Below are 14810 nucleotides of genomic sequence, written 5' to 3'. Positions count from 1 at the left end.
AGCTCTTTGGTAGTGAGGCACCCAGACATGCAGTTACAGTCTTACCAGTGCTCTGTAAAGAAACAGTATTGCCACTCTCCACCGTGAGTGATGCCTCTGTGTATATAGCCCTGATGTGCATGTTTTTAATACTGTTCCATATATGGCACCCCACTAGACATCTCATTCCAACTTCATCTATTGTTTTTTATCGCCCTCTGTATATAGTACAATAGCCAGTTTTCTATTCATGTGAGGTACTCTGAACCAAACTAATGTGAAATAGTTTTACAATAAGACTTTGCAATGCACTGTATCAAATGCTGATGCTGAAATCCAGATAAATGATTAGCCAAACCATGATGTCCGCACTGCCACTGAAGTCAAAGGGAGCTTGCCTAAGAACGTCAAGATTTGTCCCATTATTATTATACAGTACATGATGCTGCATAATAGCAGGAATGTGCCAGACAAACAACAAGTTCCTTGCCCCAAAAGATTTATAGTCTAGGTGCTAAAAGATGCTTTTGACTACATGCCTACATAAGGGAGATGGCACAAGTCTGTTAAGGACTGGCATGATTTCTGCTGTGCCATTAAGCTCAGTGAAGTACTTGGTGACTGTGACTCTGTGTGACCATAGGTGTCCCTGAAATAATTGTGTATGTTGATCTGCAACTAAAATACGATTTACATATGCCATGTCTGACTATGGAATTTGTGATTCCAAGACTTGTCTGGTTTTTTATAACCTCCCCCACAGAGATGACACAGTTGAATCTGTCCTTAAATGTTGTTGTAATACCCAGAGCCATCTACTTAGAGGGCCCATAAGAATTCCTGGGAGGTGAACAGAGTGGGTTAGGTGGGTGGGTGGGGAAAATGCACTTACTAGGAATGTATTGATGAACCTAGCACACAAACACACATGTACACAGAACCCAGCAGGATGGATTAAAGATTGAAAGAGACAGAGAAGAAGGGACATACTCTCTGTGTGGTAACTGAAGGAAGATGAATGGCTAGTGGGCTTATAGTTAAGCTCAGTCCTATCCAAGAGACATTGGCGGTCAAGTTTGGGGGTTTTTTTGTAAATCACCTTTTTGCTTTATGCTTTTACTCTACTAAATAAATACCAAAAAGCTATTGAAGTATCTGAGAAACCCACACGAGTCATCTGTCTCCGAACAGAGACTCAAGCAGGTACCCAAAGCCAGAGGGGTCTGCCAAATTACAAGGGTCTGTGAAGCTAGTCCCCTGTCTTGGTTCAGTCTAATAACACAGATTAAGGAATCCATCCTAGGGCATAGTAAGTGGCAAGAGCTGGAATCAGGCACTCATTAACAGACAACCCTGAGACCATGGTGAAAGAGGAATGCAATAAGAATATGGTGGGAAAGATGGAAGCTAGGACACATACTTACCAAAGGAAGGGACACTGATGAATCTGCTGTTTTTTCTCTCTCCTGCTCCATAAGGTCAGAGATGAAAAGAGGAAAGTTTTCAACGCAGTTTGGGAGGCATTTGGTGAGGAGTGGGGTGACAGAGGCTGGATGTCTGGGTTACTCTGGGATGAGCCTGTGTGTTATAGGAGTTGAGAGTGCTCTTTGAGATCCACCAAGTCCAAGAACCTTAGGCTGTGGCACTGCAGGACCATGATTACAGAACCATTCCACACCACAATAGGCCACGTGATTATGTAGCTGAGCACTGATTGGTTGGCATGGCTGCCAAGGTAACAGCTATTGTTCCAAGCACTAAGGTCTTCAGGTATTTACAGCCAATGGCAGCGATCAGAGGTTCTGGCCAGCGCTCATATTGAAATTCATAGGCCCATCTTTGCTATGAGGATTCATGGACCAAAATCTGAAGTGGCTGGGGTTCAGGCCTAGTACCCCTAACCAAATCGGGAGCTCCATACCTCCCAAGCCCTCCATCATTCAGGTTTGGTAGGTCCACACTGCTGTAAATGGAGATGAAGCAGTGAATGGGTCAAATCTGATCTGCTTTGCAACAACCTAGCGCATGGGGTTACACCACCACTCAGATTTGGCCTGGTTGCCCCTCCACAAACAGAGGGGTGGCCAGGCCAAACCTGAGGCCTGGTCTACCCTAGTGGGGGGTCGAACTAAGGTACGCAACTTCAGCGTAGCTGAAGTCCAACTACCTTAGTTCGAACTACTTACCCGTCCTCACGGCGCAGGATCGAGGTCCGCGGCTCCCCCGTCGACTCCGCCACCGCCGTTCGCGGTGGTGGAGTTCCGAAGTCGACGGGAGCGCGTTCGGAGTTCGATATATCGCGTCTAGATGAGACGCGATATATCGAACTCCGAAAAGTCGATTGCTACCCGCCGACCCGGCGGGTAGTATGGACGTACCCTGAGTGGTGCTGTGTGCCTGTGTATTAGGGTCACAATGCCACTCAGTTCGGGGGCCCTCTCAAATGTGGGTGTAGCGGGGTGGTCACCCGCTCCAGCCCTGGAAGGGTTAAAGCCAGCCCTGGGAGATGGCTGAGGCTGTGAAGAGAAGCCTAGGCTGACTGGGGAAGGCAGTAACAGCTGGGGCCATGCCCCAATCAGGCCCAGCTGGTCCCTATAAGAGGTTGCGAGTCAGAACCCCAAACAGTCTCCCTCTGCTTGTAGAGAGAGAAGGTCCTGGCTGCTAGGGAGCTGAGTAGGGTACTGGGAGTGGAGCAGGGCTGGGGGAAGGCTAGAGGAGTTGGGAGCTCTAGCCTGGAAAACTCCCAGGCTGCAGGCCTAGCTGAGGGCCTAAGACAAGTACTGGGGTTGCAAAGGGGCAGCCCAGCAATAGGTAGAGGCAGCAGGTCCAGACCCAACCTTGCCTATGATGAGTGGCTTACACTGCAGTCTGGTACAGGAGTGAGTAGGTGAGGACTGCCAGTAGCCCAGACTGAGGTGAGGTGGGGGTAGTGGGTGGGAGTTCCCTGGGGAAGGGAGACCCTCAGAGATTGTTGGGGGGTATTGCCAGGGGGTAGCACCTCAGAGAGAACGGGATCCAGGAGGGATGCGGGGGCCGGCTGTGGCAGATCACCGGCCTGCAGTGGGTCTCTGGGTTGGAAATTGAGCTAATTCCCTGAGAGACCAGCAGGAGGTGCCACAGGGATGAGTCCCACATGCTTACAGGTAGGTCTGGGGCAAACTGCCTCTTCCCCACTGGGTGACTGAGGGAAATGTTCCCTTTCAATGGGAACAAGGAGACTTGGAAGTCAAAGTGGGATAATCCCACAAAACTGAGGACTGTTGGGAGACAAATCTGAGTGGCTGGAGCTTCTCTTGCAATGACTCAAGAAGCTCCAGCCTGATAGAGACTCTGAGCCTTCTGAATGGTTGCTTGCCCCGCTTGCCAGCTTCCTGCTGCAGAACAACCAATCAGAGCAGCAGCAGGCAGAGCTATCTCTCCCCCCTGTCCCTCAGCAACCTAAAGCCATTCTCCCAGGAGGGAAGTGGGAGGACAGACCTAAAAAGCTCAGGTGCTCAAGATGGCTCCATTCCCTCTTCTGCAGTGAGCAATGGGATAGCTCCTGTCTGTTCCTCTCACTTTTCTCTCTGCAATACACAGCCTAGGAAGGGGTAGGGGGTTTAGAGTCCCTGGAGCTCCCCCAGCCCGGAAGGGGGAGAGAGGACCCCACTGCAGCCCCATGGGAAGCAGAGATGAGGCAGGTGGGGGGGGGGTGTGTGTGTGGAGATGGTGGCACTGAATTCCTGTAATATGTGAGGCACTGTACTAATGGGGCATTGAACTGGTGAGAGGTCTGAACTGATGGGAGGGAATGCAGAGCTCATGTGGGGATTGGGGACTGATTTGGAGGTTGGGGAAAGAATTAACTGCTGGGTAAGGGATGGGCAAATGTGGGTGTGAGGTCCTGTTCTGGAGGCCAAAATCACCATACTCAATACATTTAGGAGAGAGGGCAGTGCAGGCTGTAAAATACAAACCTCAGGGGATAGGCAGGAGGAATTAAAAAATCGAAAGACAGACCCAACAAAACATAATATAGACATTTTATTAAAAAGGCTCATGACTTCTGGGGGGAGATCTAACTCATGACTTTTAATCTTGTGAGGTTGGCATTACTGTTCTTTCCTCCCCTCCCCCTCCCCAGTCAGTCAGATCGTGTTGGGGGTAGAACTGGAGACAGGAGCCATTTGTGAGTGAGCACTTCTGGTGCTTAGTGGAGCAGAGGAAGTTCCCTGGGATCTGATGTCAATAAGGAGCCTTTCACTTGGGAGAGAGGCTTCACTCTGAGCTTGAAAGCAGAGAGATCTCTGGGGATCCCCTCTGGAGAAGGTGTGGCATAAGTTAGGTCTGCATGTAGACCTAGGAAGAAAGAGCCCAGGAAAAGCATCCTGAAAAGAGAGCACTGCAAGGAAGTCATTGGGGATTCCTGTTAATGAGCAGAGGTACCCAGGGGTTGGGTCAGGCAAGGCCTCAGCAAGACAAAGTGTCCCCGAGGAGGGAAACTTCAGTCACATGGCTGTAGTAGGCACTGGCTCAGAGTTCCAGCCTGCAGAGGAGAGCCTATGACCCAGAGGTATCATTTTGTTAATTTTCTTATGCTCTAATAACATTCTCTATTGAGAGTTAGTATAACCCCTTAAAGTGAACTACTCTGCATTCCCTCTTACCCATGCCTGACCTTATTTCTGAGAGAGTGGGAGTAAAGTTCCTTATTTGTTTTTATGACCCCTGTGTGTCTGATTCCTGCATGAACCCCCTGAGTGCTAAATGCCCACATGGGTCTAACAACTAGAGTGTTTACAGCATTTGTCTTCAGGTCATGGCGACTGACTGTCTCTAGCACATATCTGTATACCACTGCCCCAACAGTCTCTGGCTTAGGCCAGATACGGACAAGAGAAGCTTAGTTACAGGTGGAAGAACTGCATTGTCAAAATTGATATTATTTGTCTAAGGGATCATAGAAAAAGAGATTGTCAAAGGGGCCACTTATCCGTCAGAGCAAAGTATGAGAATAATCCTAATGAGGCAAAGTGGGGACCTTCTCCCTTTCTTGCAGGGAGCTCAGAGAAGGGGGTGGGGGTTGAGCCATCAGCTATTCCCTTGCCCTATAGCAAAGGTGAAGGAAAGCATTATTCCCAATTAGTAAGTGGGAGGGGGGAGGGGGGAGGGGAGAAACTCTTCTTCCATATTATTAAAATTTTCTGTTCTTGGCATTTACATTTGATGGTGGTTTAACCAGGATGTGGTATTTTTTATTGGGGGAGGGGAAAGATTAATGGATTAATGCCAATATAACTAGTGAGAGGTCTGGATTATGCAATAGTTCTTTGGTTTGGGTTAAGGAATGGGCAGGTTTTTGATGATTTGCTGTTTGGACTCTCTTCAGAAGAGAGGGAGTTGCTTCCCCTCCTGTGTGGGTCTGGGTGATGGCCTTACCAAACAGTCATGTACTGTGAAGTGTTAATGATGGAGATCCATATGCTTTAGTCATGATTTGCTGTCAGGTAACACCTTAAAAGATTTGGGAAGACTTTCTTTTGTTGCTTTTTGTGATGAATGCTGCAATCCATAGTTAAAGGGGCCTATTTAAGATAGAAACCCATAACGACTTGGAAGGCAGCTCTCATGACAGAATATTACACTGGTATCCTATGAATGTCATGTGTCAGGAAGATGAAAGAGCACACTCTTATGGAGCTCTTCATGGTAAGCTTTGATAATTTCCTAGCAGATATTGAATCTTTTGAGTTTCTGTTAATGGGCACTGCCTGGAAGCAGAATCTGTCTTTCTCGTAGCATTGTCTGCTATAAAGATAGTGGCTGGTGTTCAGAGTGGGCCACAACTCTAAATGGCACAAAGGTGAAACACTACATAGCTGTGGTAAAGCACTTTCTCCACTCTAGCCTTCTGCTGTGAGGTAATTTCCCTCATGGACATGGTGCATCCCAGCCAATCACAGAGCACCCCAAATGATATGTTTCACTCAGGAACTGGCAAATGTAAATTTCTTTCCTATAAAACCATTAATATTTCTGAAGGTGAGACCTCTTGCAATCAAGTCACTGAATTATCATTTGTACTCTATATGAATTCCTTTCAAGGCAAAAGGAATAGATGTTGTGGGTTTCCGATGTTTCTCATTTCGTTCGTGCTTTTGCGCTAAGGCTAAGGACCTTGCTCAGATAAGGTATGATGAATATCTGCTGAATTTCAGATACATGCATGGAGGAGCACACATGTTTTGACATCCTACCCAAGGAAACTCTTGGGTGAGTTCACTGCTTTTGGGGTATAGTTCCCCTCTGTTACCATCTAATGCGAGTTCCACAGTTCTAGTGACTTAGTTGAGATAGATGTCCTGTTCAACAATGTACCTCATGTTTCTGGACAGATGCACTGGATGGCCACTCCTCTGTATGAGGCCCAGGGCTGAAGCCTAGGGCAGAAGGAGGGACTGGGCTCCCCTATAGTTCAGCAGTGCCCGTTGCAGGTGGGGCAGAAGCTCCTGAGGCAGGCGCAAGAGCACTAAGCCTGGAGGGATAGAAAGATTGGACTATTTACGGAATACTGCTGCCCAGAGGAAAAGCTCTCTATGCGTTTATCTCATTTTTTCTTAATAAACCCGACCCCAGAGGGGATGTTATTTGACACGTGTCAAATAACATGTGAGAATTCATTGGAGAGGCAGAGGGGAAAATGAGGCTTGGATGACCACATGCTAGGATAGGGTAGACTGACTCCATGGAAATCGTGAATTAACTATTAAAGAAATCGGAAGCAGACAGTCTGCAACAATAGAAGTAATAATATACAACTCTCTTTCTTTGCCTGCAGCATCTCCAATAGCTTCATGTGCGTTCCTTGGACAGATCAAACCAACAGCCATAGCAGCTGGGAAGGTTGTTTAAACAGCTGCCACTCTTGTAGCCTGTCTGAGGCCTTGCTCCCCTCTAGCCTGTGTCCCAGACTCTAGGCTCCCCCTTTTTTTTTAGATGTAGGTCTACATACCAATGTAGTTCCTATGTTTGAAAGAGCACTAACATTGTCTTCCTACACAAGTTCTTCATTGGTCAAATGTAAAAAAATGGACTAGCTTTACTGCCAAATTTTATTTGCTAATTTTCATTTGAGTTAAATACTTGACAGCTGAACAACTGTTATTCACAATATTGTGTTTCTAACATTTTCTTCAGCAGTGACTATACTGATCAGAAAAGAGAACCATTTCTGTTACAAACTTAGAGCAAATAATCATGGATTTAACAAACAAATCCTTAGAAACTCAGATAAAAAACAGTAACAAAAATATAGCCTCTAAAAGAGCAAGAGCATTACTTTATTAAAAACAAAATTTGCAACTCCTCATCACTTCTGCTTCCTCAGCCACTCAATATTGTTGCTGAACCTGCTCCCCTTTCCTGTGGTCATGGGTTGTGTCTGAACTTAGCACAGGAAAAACTATTTCTTCCCTCTTGTGGACTTTGACTATTTCTCTCATGGAAGGGTTCTTCTTTTTCTGGAAGGCTGAAGCTAAGAGGACACAGGTGGCTATGCTCTACAGCTGTTAGTAATTCAACAGATGTAGAGATTGTGCTAAATACAATTGTGTCAAGTTCGTTTGTCTGTTATAGGGTTTTAGCGCATCCCACTGAGCTAATGAAACCTATCTGGCAGCAGAATCACACACCTTTTCCAGGGACAGGAGCTTTTTTTCTGACAAGAGGGCCCAATGTGTTTTTATAAGGCTATAACATGATTGTATTTCTTCTATAGGGCAGTTTAAATCTCCAAGAGGGAGTGGAAAGAAATTGGGCAGAAATCATGTCTCAGAAATATTTGATAGAGCTGAGCATGAGGGAGACTTGAACTTGAAGTATGTAGTTTAGTAAGAAAATAAAATTCATTTAGTTTGAAGTATAAATGAGTGTTTTGTGACTAGAAAGCTGAGCCTCTTGCTCCTAGGTGACTTTGATCGCTAGTTTGAAGTTGTACATAGCACCAGGGAATAGCTGATTCCAAAGGGCTGAATGAATACTTGAGGATCTGAAAGTATTGTGCTTAGGGGGAGGGATAGCTCAGTGGTTTGAGCATTGGCTTACTAAACCCAGGGTTGTGAGTTCAATCCTTGAGGGAGCCACTTAGGGATCTGGGGCAAAAATTGGTCCTGCTAGTGAAGGCAGGGGGCTGGATTCAATGACCTTTCAAGGTCCCTTCCAGTTCTAGGAGATTGGTATATCTCTAATTATTACCTTTATTTTTATTACCAGGAGTCACTTCCATGAAGGCATGGTTTCTATGTTGTGGTAACATGAGTATTAGTTATAACTCAAACTCCATTTTTACATTGCATGAGAACATACATAAATTCTACTTAATATAAGCACTAGCTAACATTTCCATTACAGTGCTTTTAAATGAAGTGCACTGGAGGAACATGATTGTAAACACCTCAGACAGGCTTTCTCCATCTTATCTGGACTTGGACTGTAGGGCGGTAGTTGAATCCAGCAGACCCCAGAAGGGCTTTCAGTCACCACTGGTTAGGGTAAGATTCTTGAGATTCCCACTAAAATCTCTTCTTCGACCTGCATTACAACAGTAGCAGGGGAGTAGGCTTTGTGTGTCCATTAATACATGAAATAATAACACCAGGATCTGTGTTGTGCAAGTGCTCCCCTGGTATCAGATCCCCTCAGACCAGTGTCTAGGCACATTTTGAGTTCACAAGGCCAGATTCAGTCTTCGTTTCATTTTGGACAGGTAGCAGAAATACCATATGTACTTGTCTGGTACATCTGGTCTGTCCATGTCCCAAGAAATCACATTCCATTAATGGACAGAATTTGTTTGTCTGACCATACCAGAAACACTCACTAGCACTAGTAGTTTCATGAGGTGAAAGTGAAATAGCAATCACAAATGTGGACACAAGAGAAGGTACCTCCACTGATCAGGACAAGGAGACTGAGGCTACCATAGAAATAGAGGGCCCAAGAGAGCTACCACTGGATATTCTGTCCAATGCCTTTCATGTAGTGGCTGAGCAATGGACAGATGCATCCTTTAGACAGGCATATTGGGTAAGTCATTCAGGAAAGGCAGGCTGCTGGCCATCTCCCCTTCTAGTTAGAGAATGACCTGAGTAGACCAGGAATTCCGTCACCAGCTGCTACTGATTCTGCAGGTGGCACTTGCTCTGCCCTCTCCAGGCCATTTGAGGGGCCGATAACAAAACTCTTTACAGTTACTCTGATTTTTCAGGCCATGAATTTACATGCAGGCAACTTGGGTGTGTGTGTGTGTGTGTGTTAGGGGGTTTTGTTTTGCATCCTGCCCAGAGTGCCAATGAGTGGCACACAGGGCAGTTACAGGGGTCCCTTAGTCCTGCCACCCTTACGGTGAGGGTAAATAAAGAGTGCTAAAAGCCACAGGTTTATTTTGATTCTGGTTGACTATCCTACCTGTTATCTAGATGCTATCCCCATTTGCTCAGTGACCACCCCAGTAGTTGCCAGGGAGTTAGTGCTAATAACCGCCCAGGAAGAATTGCCCACAGAGATCCTTACTGACTAGGGGACTAACTTTAAGTTAAGAAAGAGATATGGCAGCTACTGAAGGTAAAACCAATCTATGCATTGGGCTGTCCTCCACAAATGGAAGGACTGGCAGAGAGGTTTAAATACACCCTGAAATCAGAACTTCAGAAGTTCATGGAAATGGATGCAAAAGAGTGGGATAGATTCTCTTTTTTTTTGTGATCTGTGAGGTATCCCAAATACTGTATTCCCAAGGTTCTCCCCTTTTGAGCATTTGTATGGGCAATGACCACAAGGAGTACTAGTCTTGTAAGAGAAGAATGGAAGAGCTGCTTTCTCACAGAACCCATGTAGTCCAGTACATCCTCCAGAGCAGAAACTGTGGGGTAGATGGCCCAGCAGGGTTTAACTGGAGTCTCACAGGCTCACATGGAACTATATAACAAATGGGCCCAGGAACATGTATTTCAGCCAGGAGATAGTAACCTCCTTCTCTTTCTGAGTTCAGAGAGTAAACTCCTAGCCATTTGGCAGGAATTGTATGAGGTAGTGAAGAGAGTAGCTTGGATAGATTATGTGATCTAATGCCTGGACAAGAGAAAGGGAAAGCATATCTACTACAGACACCTGTTGAAATCCTGGCAAGAACAGGAGGCCTTACTGGTAGAGTCTGAAGAAAGGCCATTAGATTTGAAGCCTCCGGTTCTATGGCCCTTTGGACCAGCAGACTTTCCCTTAGTGGAGGGTTTAACATCACAGCAAAAGCAGCAAGTTCACAAGCTAATGGACACTTTTTGAGATGTGGTTTCATCCACACCAGGAAAAACTTCTATGCTTTCTTACCACATCAGCGCAAACCCAGATGTGAAACTGGTGAGAAAGTTCTACCGGATACCAGACATGATCAAACTGGGAATTATAAAAGAACCTCAGAATGATTGGTGAAATTCCATTGTTCTGGTACTGAAACCTGGAGAAATAGTGTAGTTCAGCAAGGATTTTCAAAAGGTAAACATGATTTCTTGCCTAGCTGCATATCCCAGGCCTCACTTAGAAGAACTGTTAGATTCGTTAGGAAAGACCAGTTATTTAACTACACTAGATCTGATGAAAGGGTACTGGCAGATTCCCCTAACCAGTGGAGGGGGGAGGTCCTGAGTTAATCTACCAGCACACTGACAAAGGAGGAGCAGAAACTCCCAGACAAGAATAAGAACTATATTCCTAGAAGAGATACCAACCGGAAAATAGGTAATGCTCCTCCAGTCTTCATTCTGGTGGGGTCACTTTCTGTTTCTATCTTGGATTCACCCCCAGGCTACATTGCCTGATCAGTGTTAGTGTGGTATAATTTGACTTGCTCACTCAAATATGAAGCAATCACCTACTTAAGCATTAAGTGCCCTAACAAAATCATCTATACTTCATTATACCTAATGAAGACCCTAGTTAACATGTTTCCATAGCTGTCTAAAGTGCAGCTTTTCTTTAGTTAAAAATAACAGTAGATAACACTGTATTATAATGGCTAAGCAGTTAAAAGGAGGAGAGAGACGGTTCGTTAGAGCTACAGAAGTCCAAGCCTGAGCTGTGATTCCTTTTTTTTAAATAAAACTGCTAGAGTAGAAAAGATATTCACCAAGCCTTGAAAGCTTTAGAGACAGACTTTGCAGTGACTCAAGATAGTAACTCTTGATCTGCTTGCTTGCTTTCCACAAGTACACTAAATAAATCTATTTTTAAGACTTTGGGTTAGTAAGGGCAATAAATGTCTGAAAAGAGTCATCACACTCACAAAATTATGTGACTAGCTCATCAATTTATCATGCTACGTGAAGCCAAAGAGCTTCTGCTCTTTTGCATAGGACTTAGCGGCACCATAGACCACAAGCAGTGCCTTTCTGTGAAAGCAGGCTAGGCTTTGTTTTTAGCTCCATTACCATCTCGTCTGTAATGCTCAGACCAACTGTTCAGCAGTGGTGGAAGCAGCACAACTAACTCTCACCACACTATATGTCTGTGCCAATGCTCCCAAGGTACCTTTTGATTTACTGTAGACTGCTGGAGCCGTCACTTTATCCACAATCCCAAAGGACTTCACAGCAGAGGCTGCTTCAAAGGACTGAACAGCTGCTGTGGGTAGGCCAGTTCTTATCTGGGCAAACTGAACACAATTAGTTGTAAAATGCAAGCATCAGGCTCTTATTTTCTGCGGCTGGCAATAGAAATGGAGGATGTTGGGTTTGTTTTCAATTATGTAACAGGCAGTGATCCCAGCTGTGAGTGGGTGATTTTAGCATATGTTGTTCAATAGTGGGTCCAAGACTAAGCAGTTTAGAATTCTGTGCCCATTGCCAAAGTATGAAGGGGTGAGGAATATTGTGTCAGCAGAGGGACATGTGGAGAAACAAGACCTGTGGTGCCAGATTTTTCTGTTGCTTGCTGATTCTCTGCCCCAATCCTACCTAGCACAGTTTAGAACAGCAAAAGAGGCTTCTTTGACTTGTGCCTGTAGACAATGGCCAGCTGGGATAGCCACAGTGCATTGTGCTGTGACCACCCCTCCTCTCCCCATCCCTGACAGAACCCCTGTGCCAGGGGCTGTGGGTGGGGAGGTTTAGGAACTGGCTCTATGTCTACTGATGGAATCCTCAGCAAGGGAGTTTCTCTTCCCATTGCACCACTTGAGCTGTACAAAGTGAGTAAAGTGGAACAGAGACTCTGCCCTAGGGAAAGCCCATAAAAAGAGACCAAACAAAAATCATATTAAACGTGTGAGCTGGGCTTTTCCTTTCCCACATTACATTCTTGGTTCTCCTTTCAGCTCTAAGTGACATTGTTTTCTGCAGACATGCTAGTGGTCACCTGTAAAACATATATGAACACTTACTTAGTAGCTGTATAAGGACTGCTCTACACTAATGAGGTAAGTCGATCTAAGTTATGCTTGTTAAGTTACGTAACTTAAGTCAATGTAGCTTAGATGGATCTACAACAGTGTCTACACTGCAGTATGTCGGTGGGAGACACTCTCCTGTTGACATACCTTCTGCCTCTTGGGGAGTGGAGTACTGAAGTCGACGGGAGAGCTCTTTGCCATCAGCTTATCACGTCTTCACCAGACCCACTAAATTGCCGCCATTGCATTGATTGCAGTGGCACCAATTTAGCTGGTAGAGAAGACAAGCCCTATGGGTAAAAGCTATTTTTCTCTAACTTGCCATTATTAGGCACCCCAACCTTAACTGTAGAGAAGCTGGCAGTCTTCTACAATATTTTTAGTGCGATGGAGGTGTTGAGTGAATCTTCCATAGTAATTTCATCGAAAGAGTATTGTATATGTCTGCTGTCATTAATTTTACAAAACTTCCCTCACAGGCTCATATGTGAATTATAGCTACAATTTTTAATTCACTCCCTTCCCAACTCTGTGATGCTATCAGATTCTCCAAGTTTCTCCGAGTGCCTTGCAGCTACTGTGGTCTGGACTGGAATTAAATGGCCTGGAGAAGCACAGTTATCTACTGCAATGACACTTCCCAAAGCTGATAGTCTTGGTCTTTTAACAGTTTGTTCAGTGAAGAAAAATGACGAGGAAACAGGGATTCAGTCATTTTGAATAGTTACTGTCTTTTCCTGACTTTTCCAGACTGGCAGTCAGCACTGACACTAGGTGGTTCTGCTGCAAGTGCTCGCTGTCTAGTACATAAATGAGAGAACTTGCCTGAACTTCACTATAGAATTACTTTAGTGAAGCCTGATAGGGGCACACGCAGCAGCAAAAATGGTAGTGAAAGCCTGGCATCTTTAGCACTCACTTGGTTAAAACTGTTCTGTGAGCCCAACTCTAGAAAGTCAATGAAATCAAATGTTTGCTGCAGAAGAGCTTGCAATCTATTGGATTTTTGTGTGCGAGGATGTCACGGTATAGTAGCTGGCTCACAAGGAGGGTTAGGCACTTTACTGCTAGGGGGTAGGAGAGATTTTCTTTAAGTGATTAATGTTTATGTAGGTAGAACTCAAGCATCAGTCCCCAGCATATGGATGCCTTCCAAGTGTACAAGAAAGCTACAGGACGGTAGTACATTTTCATTAGTTGTGTGTATCCACCTGTGAAAGCTAGTGTTTATAGAATTTGCAAATATGATCTAGAGTAGGTTGAAATCTTCCTAGCTTCACCAGCCAACACCACTCTTCCTGATGTAAATGACAAAAAATTCATAATGTGCATGAATTTTCTTCAGGCAGAAATCTGCCTTTTTTGGCGGCTAAAATAGCTTTTTCTATCAAAATGACAATTTGCCATCCACAAAAAAATTGACTCTTGTTTCTGTAGAAAATTTTAAAATTAGAATGAAATATGTTTTACTTTTTTATGAACCTATAAACCCATTTTTTTCACCCATTCCATCCTCATCTCGGTGTGTTTACAAACATACTCTTTTTTGAGTTTTTCTGTCTTATTTCCTGCACAGCTCTCTTCTGTCCCTCTGGACAAATTGGAGAAAGTCCAGAGAAGAGCAACAAAAATGATTAAAGATCTAGAAAACATGACCTATGAGGGAAGATTGAAAAAATTGGGTTTGTTTAGTTTGGAAAAGAGAAGGCTGAGAGGGGACATAACAGTTTTCAAATACATAAAAGGTTGTTACAAGGAGAAGGGAGAAAAATTGTTCTTTTTAACCTCTGAGGATAGGAGAAGAAGCAATAGGCTTAAATTGCAGCAAGGGAGGTTTAAGTTTGACATTAGGAAAAAATTCCTAACTGTCAGGTTGGTTAAGCACTGGAATAAATTGCCCAAGGAGGTTGCGGAATCTCCATCATTGGAGATTTTAAGAGTAGGTTAGACAAACATCTGTCAGGGATGGTCTAGATAATATTTAGTCCTGCCATGAGTGCAGGGGACTGGACTAGATGACCTCTCGAGGTCCCTTGATTCTATGATTCTAAGGCCTGGTCTACACTAGGACTTTAATTCGAATTTAGCAGCGTTAATTCGAACTAACCGCTCAACCGTCCACACCAGGAAGCCATTTAATTCGAACTAGAGGGCTCTTTAGTTCGAATTTGGTACTCCACCCCGGCAGGTGGAGTAACGCTAAATTCGACATGGCTAGTTCGAATTAGGCTAGGTGTGGATGGAAATCGAACTTAGTAGCTCCGGGAGCTATCCCACAGTGCACCACTCTGTTGACGCTCTGGACAGCAGCCCGAGCTTGGATTCTCTGCCCAGCCACAGAGGAAATGACCCGCGAAAATTTGAATTCATTTTCCTGTCTGGGCGGTTTGAATCTGACGTTCTGGTTGCACAT

General features: G+C 44.8%; 1 protein-coding gene and 1 long non-coding RNA gene across 6 annotated transcripts in view; one reads left to right on the top strand and one right to left on the bottom strand.

The window, feature by feature from the left end:
* The window catches only part of PLEKHG7 (pleckstrin homology and RhoGEF domain containing G7), a 96854-nt gene extending 94931 nt beyond the window's left edge, over positions 1 to 1923 (bottom strand). For all 5 annotated transcript variants that reach the window (XM_045002179.1, XM_045002184.1, XM_045002182.1 and 2 more), the window contains exon 1: positions 1404 to 1923. The gene's annotated coding sequence lies outside the window, so the exon portion shown is untranslated. The remainder of the gene's footprint in view (positions 1 to 1403) is intronic.
* Positions 1746 to 14810, top strand: part of LOC123361953 — a 99564-nt gene continuing 86499 nt past the window's right edge. The window contains exon 1 of the long non-coding RNA XR_006576289.1: positions 1746 to 1928. This is a non-coding gene — a long non-coding RNA (uncharacterized LOC123361953). The remainder of the gene's footprint in view (positions 1929 to 14810) is intronic.

Source organism: Mauremys mutica, chromosome 1 (assembly GCF_020497125.1).
Source record: "Mauremys mutica isolate MM-2020 ecotype Southern chromosome 1, ASM2049712v1, whole genome shotgun sequence".
Lineage (NCBI taxonomy): Eukaryota > Metazoa > Chordata > Testudines > Geoemydidae > Mauremys > Mauremys mutica.
Note: the sequence above shows the minus strand (reverse complement) of the source record. Positions and strands in the feature narration are given on the sequence as shown.